This window comes from Alligator mississippiensis, chromosome 9 (assembly GCF_030867095.1).
Source record: "Alligator mississippiensis isolate rAllMis1 chromosome 9, rAllMis1, whole genome shotgun sequence".
NCBI classification, from domain to species: Eukaryota; Metazoa; Chordata; order Crocodylia; family Alligatoridae; genus Alligator; species Alligator mississippiensis.
Window position 1 is genome coordinate 3,317,739 of NC_081832.1, and position 11,004 is coordinate 3,328,742.

Here is an 11,004-nt window from a genome sequence, read left to right on the forward strand (position 1 = left end):
TTCCCTATTTTTCAAGCACTTCTAGCATTACATAATGCTCCCCCCGCCCACACCCCGGGTGCCAGAAAGAGGAGCAAGATTCATGTATTTCTAATTAGTTTTCACAGTGGCTCACAGTGCCCCAGCGCTGCTGTGTGCCCATGAGCACAGAGGGGAAAGTCCCATTGACTCAAAGCCATAGAGACGCGTACCGTCCGCTTAGCAAACAACCCCCCGTTGTTCCTTTGTCGGTCTATCTGAATGCCCCATAATGAGCAGATTTATGTAAATTCCCTTAACATCTTAGGCTGGGAGGAAAAAAAAAAAGATGCTATTTATGGCTGCATCTAGCAACAAAATTACATCTATTGTTACAAAGTCTCCTGGAAGAAGGCATACACTCGGGGATTACAGAATCGTTTTCCTTGCTTTTCACAGTGCTAAAATCAAGTCCACATCAGCCCTGACAGCATATTTATATGTGGCGTCTGCATTTTTCAAGCCAAGAGAGATGCAGGAGAGCCTTTCTTATTCACCCCCATCTTGAATTGGCACTAGTGTTTCAGACTAGTGGCACTGTCACTAATGCCACAGACTAGTGGCAGTGCCACTCATCAGTTTTCCCTCCTAATCCCCCCTTTTGGAGATCCATTGTGTTTCTCTTGTTTTTATTTATTCCAGCTGGTGAATTTATCCTGCTGGGGCTACTTCAAATCTGGGCTGTAAATCGGGCTGGTGGAAAATTAAAAATTTGCTCTTTCAAATGTTTCTGCTGCAGGAGGCCTGGGCCCCTGTTTCTCTAATCAGCGCTATGTGTTTCCCAGCCGGGGGGATTTTCAAGATATCAGATTTCAGCTGATGCTAATCTTGGATTTAATACAGCAAGTGTAATCAAACCTCTGGTTTTATCCATTTGAGGGAAGGCAGGAGGTAGGAAGGGGGAAAGAGCCAGTGCAATAAATGTTTCAAAACATCTAAAATAATATAAAATATCTCTACTATGTATGGGGGCACCAGATTCTCACCCCCTCTGGAAAATATGTATGTGCCTAACTTGGTTCATCTAACCAACCCGGCTAAACTAACTGTGATTATTCACCACACTCACCCATGCTTGTGCCTCGCACGGGTTCACCAAAATCAATTGGTTTTACTTTTTATCGTACTGCTCTACAAGGGTATATTGCAAGCCACAGGTTATCTGAAGTCATTCAGTTGAAAAGCCCACTTGAGAAAGTCCCTTGAGCCAACGTTTCCATTTCTTCGACTTCAGCTAATTTGCCAGTGCGGTTTGGTCTGAGAAAACAAGGCGGCCGTTCCCTGTTTATTTGGTAGTGACAGATTCTGTCTTTATATTTAATGGCTGGCGCTAACCAGCAGCCAGATGCATAGTGGGTATAACACTAGATGTAATTCCAGGCCAGAGGATAATTATTTAATTGCTGGCCTTGTTTGCTTTCATTTAAATAATAGACAATGAGCCTGTATTAGATTTTCCAGTGCAATGAGAGAGATTTTCCATAGGCCTGTTTTTGATGCCAGATCAATAGGAGAACTCTTACTGGCTCCAGAAGAGCTGAGACTTGCCCTTAAAAACAGGGAAAAAACCAAATGAGGTCTAACGAGACTGAAAGTCCAAACACCCACATGCCATTAACATACTCACATTCATAAAGGAGGCTTAACCAGCTCTGCCCGTGATCTTTAGATGCACCACGCAGGGCACTTCTATTAAACAGCCTGCTAGTCATGATCCTGCGCCATGAAAATAACAACCTGAACATATGGGAGGGTGATGTTCAAGGGAATGTAGCTGCGCTGCGTGCAACGGCAGCGGCTTTTGGGGGCAGCCGGCTGCAACAGAAAGCTGTGCTGTAGTGAATGCCAGTGGGGAGAGTTTGTCCCATGTACAGCTCTGCATAAATTCCCGTTGACCTTTACGACGGTCTGAAGCGGGATTTGTCCCTGGTATTGCAGAAAGAGAGCATGTGCTACGCGAACGACCGGATTTTGCAAGATGGAGACGATGATAGCAAGATAACTGGGCTGGGCTTTGAATTGAGCCTCGCTGACCATTGCAGTGGGGGTCACAAGGGGGCCTGGAAACACTGGTCTACCAGAATGCAGCCCACGGGAGGCAGACAGACGGCATCTCTTGCAGGGAAGTTTCCATGCTAAGAGACTGCTGCGTTTCGAGACGATTTGCTTCCATGGATCCAAGCGGTGAGTTGGTGGCTAGGGAAGAAAATGCTGTCCTTAGACAGAGGCTCCTTGGAAACAAAAAGCAAGGTCTTCAAAGTAGATGGGAGTCAGACGTGGAGGGGCAGCATGCAGAGCAGGCATTTACACCTTCCACCAGCAAGAAGAATCAGCAGAGCCAATGCTGCTAGGCTGATCAATGTTAGCTGGGGCTCCGGCCCCATCCATAGTCAACAAGGAACCCATCAACCTATCACATACATCTGTGTGATGCCCAGATGTCTACACGACCCCTGGGATATAGATGCCTGTGGGCTTAGACCTAGGTTGAAACAGCAGGGAGGGCTGAGCTCGGGTGGGTGCACACTTCCATTGCATGCACGGCTCTGACCCAGCTTTCCCATAAGAGTTCACGCCCTGCTTGGGTAGAGGCAGCATTTTATTACCCCGTGAAGGTGGCAAACTGCTGCAGAGGGGTCTCAGCTGTTCTGCTAACGGTCCCCAAGCATTTTCCATCAGTATAGTGGTGTCGTCTTGGCCTGAAAGTTCACTCCCTCCGTAAGTGTGCTGCACGGCAGCTGTCTGCTTCTGCTGCAGGAGCTGCTGCATGTCAGTAGCTGACTGGAGGCATGAAGATAGTTGGTAGTTTAAAAATCCCTCGTGAGAAAAGACAGACTATCAACCCTAGACATAGGAGTTTGGCTTTGAATTGACAACAATTAGACTAAAACTCAGTGCACCCCACGTGTAGTTCTTGCTAATACAACAGCTATCTAGCTTGCAGCTGTCTTGGTCTAGAGGCAAAAGGAATCAAAACCCGTGGAAGAGGTGATATCTTTTATTAGACCAACTAGACATTTGCAAGCAAATTATTTTCTTTGTTTGCTAATACTACAAGAAACCATGAGGTTTAAGACTATAAGGAGCTGATGCAGGGAGGTGTTTAAGAGAGGGAGAAGCTGCTATTTGTGCCCTTCCCCCTCCCCGGAGAGGACACCGTAACACCGACTTGCCAAGCAGAAGTCAGCTCCAGCACGGATGCCTCTTCCCTAATGGAGAGCTGGACTGATTTGCCAATAACCCAATTTTGTTCACATTTAACAGAAGCACTCTTCAATTTTGCAAGGAGCATGAACTTGCCTGATACGTTTATTCTGAAAAGCTTGTGTCAGCACTGCCTGCCGAACCGTTCCTTGATCTGAATGTGTCTTTCTTCACCGTGTGTACCTGCATGCTTCCCAGCCATTTGGAGGGATAGAGTTTGCATTGCCTTTTATGACTTAAGGTCTACTCTTTCTTTGTTCTCCAATTCTCCAAGGGAAGTTTCCACTTGTTCTGTGCCCATCATTCATTAGAGGTATTAGGATTAATTTCTCCGCTGTGGATTGACTGTCTCTGTATGTCTCAGTAGCTGTTTTCGGTGAAAGTAAAGGCTGGATGAGGTCTGCCTAGCTTTGCTTAAGAAGCGTGTTCTCTGAAGGCAACTACTTCCCTGCACACCTCCACGGGGGATGAAGTTTTGACGTGGAGAACAGGGTCAGGGAATGAGGGCTTTCCTCATATCCATAATACTTCTGCTTTCATCCCTCTAACTCCTCAAGGCCGTTTCATTACAGGGAGGGTGAGCATTGTAGGGTGGAATATGCCCTGTGAGCAAGACTTGTGTCTCAAAGCAAAAATGCAAAGGCTTTGGAGGAGATCTCTACCCTGTGTGAACAGAGGCCTCAAGGCTTTGCTGGAAGAAAGCTGGTTTGTAATAATCCCAGGCAGGAGGGGCAGGTACTTCATAGGATGAGACCCTAAGATGAGATCGGCCCATTTTCTACTCTGATTCCAGGCACCAAGCTGCAGCTATCAACTATCTAATATCATGGGACCTTTTGGGGTTCTCTATTTGGGTGTTTGCCCTTCCACCTCTCTCTAATGATTCAGTTAGCACAGGCGAGCAGACAAAAGTCAACCCACGAGGTGCAGCAAAGTTCATTTAGGAAATAATGTTTTGGCATGCACGTGGCATTCAGGCCCTAATGCTTCATTCAGCTGGAAAGCAAGGACAGGACATGACACCCCTCCATGCTGGTTGTCAGAGGATCAGAAACATCTTTCTTCCTATATTCTTGGGTTTTTCTTTACCCTTCTCAGCAGTGATGCTACGTTTTTTATCCCTGAAGGGGAAAGAAAAACGGTCAGGGATCAGCAGACCTTCAACAGAGAAATTCATTTCTTCTGTCCTGAACCCTTGCTCTGGATTCACAGGGAAGGGAGGGACGTGGAGCTGAAATTTCAAAATTTCAAAAATGTCAAATTTCATCCTGGCTCTGGATTTCAAATTTCAAATTTAACTTTCAAATTTCAAATTTGGATTTCAAATGTCAAATGTCATCCTTGCTCTGGATTCACAGGGAGCTGAAATGTCAAAAAACGTTTGCAAATTGTGGGGGAAAAGAAATGGCTTGTGCCAACTAGAATATTTCATTTTAGTCTGGATTATTTTGAAATAGTCCAAGGAAGTATTCATTTCACCGCTGCTGATAGGGTTTTGGGGAGGGCATTCCCTCCATGTACTCTCCCCACAAACTTCTCCCCCTTCGGGAGGGAGCAGAGGAGCCAGTGCCAGCACATTGCAAAACCCTGGCTCTTCCTGAAGGGCACGTATAATGTTTTCAGTGGGGAAGATGATGGTCTAACATTGGGCATTGTAACCTGCCTCTGATATTGGAGTCTTTCAGTAGTGATGACCTGGCAAAGCCACCTTAGAGAAGAGCCTTGTCTTCCTTGCAATGTTTGCCAGTGATTTTAACAAGCTAGGCATGCCCAGAGACTTTCTTCTCCACCTTCAAGGAAGCATCCTCACTTGGTGCTTTAGTTTCATATATCTCCTTTGCATCTGGCTGAGTTCATTGCACCTCTAGACACTGGAAGAAGAAGGAAAGGGAGAGAAAAGGTCCGAATAACTCAGAAAAATGCAACTGTGGGACATCCTCATAGGATGTGCCTCCCAAACCAAGCTTGGGGGGCAGGCAATAGGTTGTAACGACTTAGCTAATAGAGCAGCCTGTACTGTGCAAGGCAATATTGAATGGGTTAAACACCAGGTCATAAATATGAGTGCAGTTGATGTGCCAAAGACCCCCTTTCACTGTGCTGAGATAGCCCACAAAGACCTTTTAATACCCGACTCTCTAGTGCACGGCTGTCTGAGCTCGGGGCCGTGAGTCAAAGTACAAGGGAAGCTAGGCAGTCGTCCTCTGCTTAAACCAGGTCACACTGGGGAACAACGACACACTGACTCGAAGGGGGCATCTTCTCCATTTATTCAAGCAACTGTTGGGGAGCGTGTTGATGCAAATGTACCTCCATTTAATGCCTGCCTGACTAAAGAAGAAGTAGAGGAAAGCCACTAGCATGGTACAGGAATAAGAAAGCTATTGAGGACTTGATAGTATGACTGGTTCTGGCCAAGTCAGGCAGGAAAGGATGGGACCAGATTCTCGAATAGCGGGAATGGTGAACTCAATGTGGATGGGTAAGTTTATCCCAGCGGTGGATGTGGCTCCATATGTCCCATCCTATTGCCAGGGCTGTGCAGAAGAAAGCTGCCTGGCAGGAGTTTCTCATGTGCTGGGTATCAGGAAGAGGGACACCAAGACCAGGTGCCTTGTCGAGTTGGACCCTAACCAGGACCCTCAATCCTAATTGCACTGAGGTTAAAAGTTGATGGCCAGGTGGGAAGACGGGGTTGTACCCACATGTTCTTGTGAAATGGTCTCTTGCAAAATGTACCAGTGACCCAGAAATCCCACAGATTTTTGTTTCTTTAAATGAGGTAGAAGGCTATACCAATGCAATCCCTTACTCTCCCTGCTTGTAGACAGTCTCCACCAGCTTCTAGGCCTTTCCATGCTCCTCCTAAACATAAAAAATTAAGAAGTGGGCATTTTTTTTTTTCTTCCCTTCAAGCTCTATTTCCACCATACTGGGTGAGAGAGGAAAGGGTGTTTGGGGATGGATGGACAGGAAGGTCTGAGGAGCGGTTACATCTCTGTGCGTGCGACTACAGGACCTTACTTAGAAGAAGGCAGGCAGCAAACAAGAAGAAAAGCAGCGGATCCGTTATATGTAGCTGTTCAACACGATGAATTGAATAATGTATTCCCTTTAGTGGAAGTTTTCCCTCTCTCGCTTGCAGGCAAGACAAAAATAAAAAAGAGAAGAGCAATAATTAAGAAATTTGTCTTGTAAGTGCACAGCCAAGCGTGAGCTAAGATCCTTGCTATGATCAATGTACAAGCAATCAGGTTCTGTCAAATTATGCAGTGACTTCCAAGTGACTGCTCTGAACGTCTCGAGGGGACCGGCTCCGCGAGTTTATGGCTAGACTGCAACGTGGCTCAAACGCGTGTGTTGCTGGAAGACGCTGCTGCTCCTTTGGCCCTAGCATCGAAGGGGACAAACTGGAGGAGGTGGATCTAACACAGGTTTTATGCCTTGGGAGCAGGGAAGAGGGCAGGGGGTCAGGACACTCAGTCTTACCTGCCCCAGGGACTCAAAGATCCTGGCTGCTGCTGTGGTGTTGTTGTCTGGTAGGCTCCGACTCACCAAAGGTACAGGCAGAAGTGACAATTTTTGCCTGATCTGGCCACAAAAAAAAGCAGTTTAGAGCTGCAATCAAACACAAGTGCACGGCTGTCAACTGCTTCAAAAATGGCCGATTGGGAGAAAATCTGACCCCTCATTGCATGACGTGTCAAATAAAGATGGTGCAAATGTAGTGTCTTGTAATGTGTGTCTGGGAGCCAAGGGACTGGCATCCCAGTGCCCCCTTTAAGTTAGCACCCCTACTCACCCACCCCTATTTCCACTACCGCTAGAAGGACTAGGCATGCCATTGCTGGGGCCAAGCGCCTGCTTGGGCATGCATAGATGGTACCTTCCAGAGGGAAAAGTCCCATTGAAACCAGTGATAGCAGCACCCTCTGCCCTGTCTCACACATCAACACTGAGCAGTGCTGGACTCTTAGATCACCAATATTCAACCACAGCCCCCTAATGCGTGCGTGGAAGGAGAAACTCCATTCCCTGGTAGCAGTCGGCTGTTTACTTGGTTGTTTGGAGGTTGTAGCCCTCCCGCGCAGAAGCAGATTGAATTTTATTAGTAGATGTTAAAAATCATGAACCAAAAAGATGCCAAAGCCAGAAAGGAAATACAGACAGCCCGAGCGAGGGGCTAACAGAAGAGGGATGGGGATGAGGAAGGGAACGCAACTAGGTTACAGAAAATACAACGTTAGCCACCTACATCCGCTCTGCCAAGAACTTTACCTGAGTGAGAAACTAAAGTCTGCAGCAAATCTCGGGGTCCAAAATTCCCATGATACATAAAATTAGAAAATGATTGCTCTTCTGTATCTCTCGGCAAACGTGGAAGGTATTAGGCCCATATATTATGTCACTTCCCACAGAAGCACTGATGTCAGATGCCGATGTCTCACCTGACCTTTTTTCACTTTTAGAGGAGAAATAAACTTTGCAAGGCACATTTAAAAAGTATTTTACTGTCAGACTCCAGGGCTCTGAGGACATTAATAAACTGAAATGGCTATCAAATATGTGGTATCCACCAAGCCATTGCAATTTGTCTGTAGGCAGCCTGATGAAGCCAGCAATTAATGACCTAATGAGTAGAATTTAAAACAGCTCTACTGAGACATTGCTTTCCTGGTGCTGTATTTTGCAGGATATACCTATTGATTTTGTAGAGCTGTAAGAATTTGATAAGGGTTACGTGCATGAGGAGGCCTGCACACCCACTTGGTCTGCGTGTGCGCAATGCATTCTTTAGTGCATGCACATACAAGCCTCCACACACATGTGCAAGACTCCACACTTCCCCTGCTGACTTGTTTCATGCATGGAGAACCATAGAGACATAGACCTCTGGTGTGCACACAGACATACATTAATGCATGTTCTCTGTCTGTCTGTTTTGCACACGCACATGTGTACACACACACACACACACACACACACACACTTTTTTCCAGACGTTTAGAAAACCTCATGTGCTACCTGACTTCCCTGGCCACTCCACTTCTCGATATGGAGTTAATTGGAATTCCACCGAAACAAAAGTAAAGCTGAAAATCTGCAGTTTCTGGCCAGCTCCTTCGTTGCAGAGAGCGTGTTGGGCAAAGCTGAAGAGTCTGTAATTAAAAATTGTGCCCATCCATAACCTTTCTCCATAAATCCTTTATCACAGGCTGCATAATGTACGCTCTGTTAGAAAAGTGCTCTATCTCCAGCACCACCTGCAAATGCAAATGAAAGACCTTGCTATGATCTACAATGACTTGCACCAAAAGAAGCTGAGAAAGTTTAACTGGCACTTCTCAAACCGATGAATTCAGTGAGGAGGAGAGACTTCTCCCCGCCGATGGTGGATGAGAGCAAACAAACAAGCAAAACATCAAGTTTTTTTTTCCTTGATAAAGGGAATACCATTCCTCACTTGGCTGCAGTGCGTGCGTCTACACATGCAATAAATGCGACCGAATATACTCCAGCTCTATTTGAGATCCTGACATCACCATCTACACATGCATTTTAAGTGCAGTAATTAGGGCAGCATAGGAGAGTACCCGTGTCTTACGGGACTTTCCTACACCAGAGTAAATTAATCTACTGCGCACTAATCGCAGTGCACATGCAGACGGTGATGCTTTATTGCGCATTAAATCAGTCTGATGAGCAGTAACGTGCACGTGTAAAGCCACCCAGTGAGAATGAAGGCAGGGCAGGTTTGCACCTTATAGACTAACCATAGTGAGAATGCCAGACCGTCGTTTCTACAGCATCTCCTAGCTGCAGTGCCCAGGGGATCACAGCTGCTCTGAAAGGGGGGAGAAACTGCTTCTTCCATGGACAGATGCCTTTCGATTGTACCAAATTCATCAGGAACAGTTTAGGATGAAAGATGCCTTTTGCTGTATGTAGGAGGCCCCTGAGCTGCTAAAGGCAATGGGGTAGGAGGGCGAGTTCAAGCTAGCTCCGGCGTGATTGGAACGGCACAAAACTTTCATTAGCTAGAGAGGAGAAACCGTCCCACTCCCAGCCTGCAGGCTCTACCTTCCCAGCTGGTTCCCGGCTTCCTTCTCTCCATCAGCCATCTGCAGCCATGGTAACAGTCTGAAAGGTCAGTTCAAACCTGGGCAATGAGTCAGCGTGTCGCAAAATTGTTAATGCTGTAACCAGGGCTTTGTTTTTTACCATCCCTCAGGATATCAGGGAGCAGGAGACGAGCTGCCAGCAGCAGGCTTGGAGAGTAAAGTAAAAAGCTAAGACATATAGACAGCATCCCCTTAAATGCCAGGAGTTCTTGGTGTTGAGTCAACAGGAGCCTTGACCCCTTCTCAGCAAAAAAGTGGGGCATGATAATGGGGTCCGAGAAATATTCTCCTTCATTGCACCGGTTATATCTGTCCGCTCATCAGCTGTCTGCAGCTGGCTCGGCGGAGCACATCTGTACATCCTTTTAGAGAGGACAAAATTGGGGACAAAGCGACACGGTGTGAGTGAGCAGGCAGTGTCCCTGCATGGAAAGGGTAGTATTGGGGCTTACCTTCTAGCCAGCAGGCCTGTACACTTCTTCCCCCAAAACAGAAAAGTCTCTCCGGCTTGGAGCAGCTGCTGTGTCCCAGGCCACCGGTCGTGGCAGCCAGAGGAAGGCTGAAGGTTTGGGTAAGGGAGTGATGTAGAGGAGAGAGACAGTCCTGTGCCAGCTTCCCCAGGGGCTGTCTTCATCACGTGCTGCCCGCTGCCTTTGCTCAGCTGGAGAAATCGGAGCCCGTCTTCACTGCTAAAGGGTAGCTGTGTGAGCCAGAGGCCTGTGAGGCTCCCTCTGCCGCTCGTCAGTGAGAAGAGGACAAAATCATTAGCCATCTGCACGGGAGGAATTAACAAGCATGTCCTGGCACTTAGCCACTGGAGAACAGGCCTCCGAACCCAATGATCTGGGGAGGTGATGAAGTAGCTAGACCAGCTGTGCCACAGTCTGATCAGTCAGTGTTAACTGCAGCAGTCTCCTTGTGAAGGAGATGCCAGGGCTGTGGCTTTCCCATATCCAGGGCCTGTTCAGCACAAGAAAAGAGGTGAGGAAGAGCAGCTGGCTGGTCCTCACCCCTCCTATTTTTGGAACCAGCACTGTCCCTCCATCCCCAATGCCCAGGGTGCCACCCTGGCTGCACTATTCCTGGCCCTGGGTCGCATATGAGGCTTAGCCTCATCAGAGCATGGAGTCCTTTCTTTATGTCCTGCTTGCATTGATTGCAAACCACTCAGCACACCGAGGGCTCGACGTCGGACTGGATAGGTGACAAGATTCCCAAATCAGAAAGAAGAAAAAAACAGTGCATATAAGAAGCTTGCAGCACTGCAGGATTTCCTTGTCTGTGCACATGGCGCTTGTACAGCCCTCACCTCAGGTTTCTCTATAGCTGACTTGCAACAGGGAAAGAAATGGAGCTGCCAATTGGGGGAGGATTTAGGTGACTTGGGGACCCATTGTGAGTGACATTCCCCAAAAGGATAAATGTCTGGGAAGAACTTTTGAGAAGCAGGGCAGCGTGGAAATGCCCTCGTCTCTGCAGCAAGAAATAATCCCAGGTGTCTAAGCCAGAGTTCAGGTGCCTGAAATCAAGAGCAGACAAGGTTCTTTGGGTAAATCCAGTGGTATCTTTTATTAGACCAACTCAACGAGTTGGAAAAACTCTTCTTGGCAAGCTTTTGGGGATCAAGAGGGCAGTGTGGCTTCTGATGCTGCTATGAACA

At 47.2% G+C, this 11,004-nt stretch overlaps 1 long non-coding RNA gene across 2 annotated transcripts; it reads right to left on the reverse strand.

Annotated features, from left to right (window-relative positions):
• Nucleotides 1–3,000: 3,000 nt before the first annotated feature.
• On the reverse strand, nt 3,001–10,060 carry LOC109285028 (uncharacterized). 2 transcript variants are annotated; one of them, XR_002092704.1, is made up of 4 exons: nt 9,797–10,060; nt 8,248–8,486; nt 6,712–6,813; nt 3,001–5,093 (listed from the first exon to the last, which is right to left on the reverse strand). It is a non-coding gene; the product is annotated as an uncharacterized LOC109285028 (long non-coding RNA). The 2 variants fall into 2 exon arrangements; XR_009454992.1 differs by having other exon boundaries at nt 6,712–8,486.
• Nucleotides 10,061–11,004: the final 944 nt, after the last annotated feature.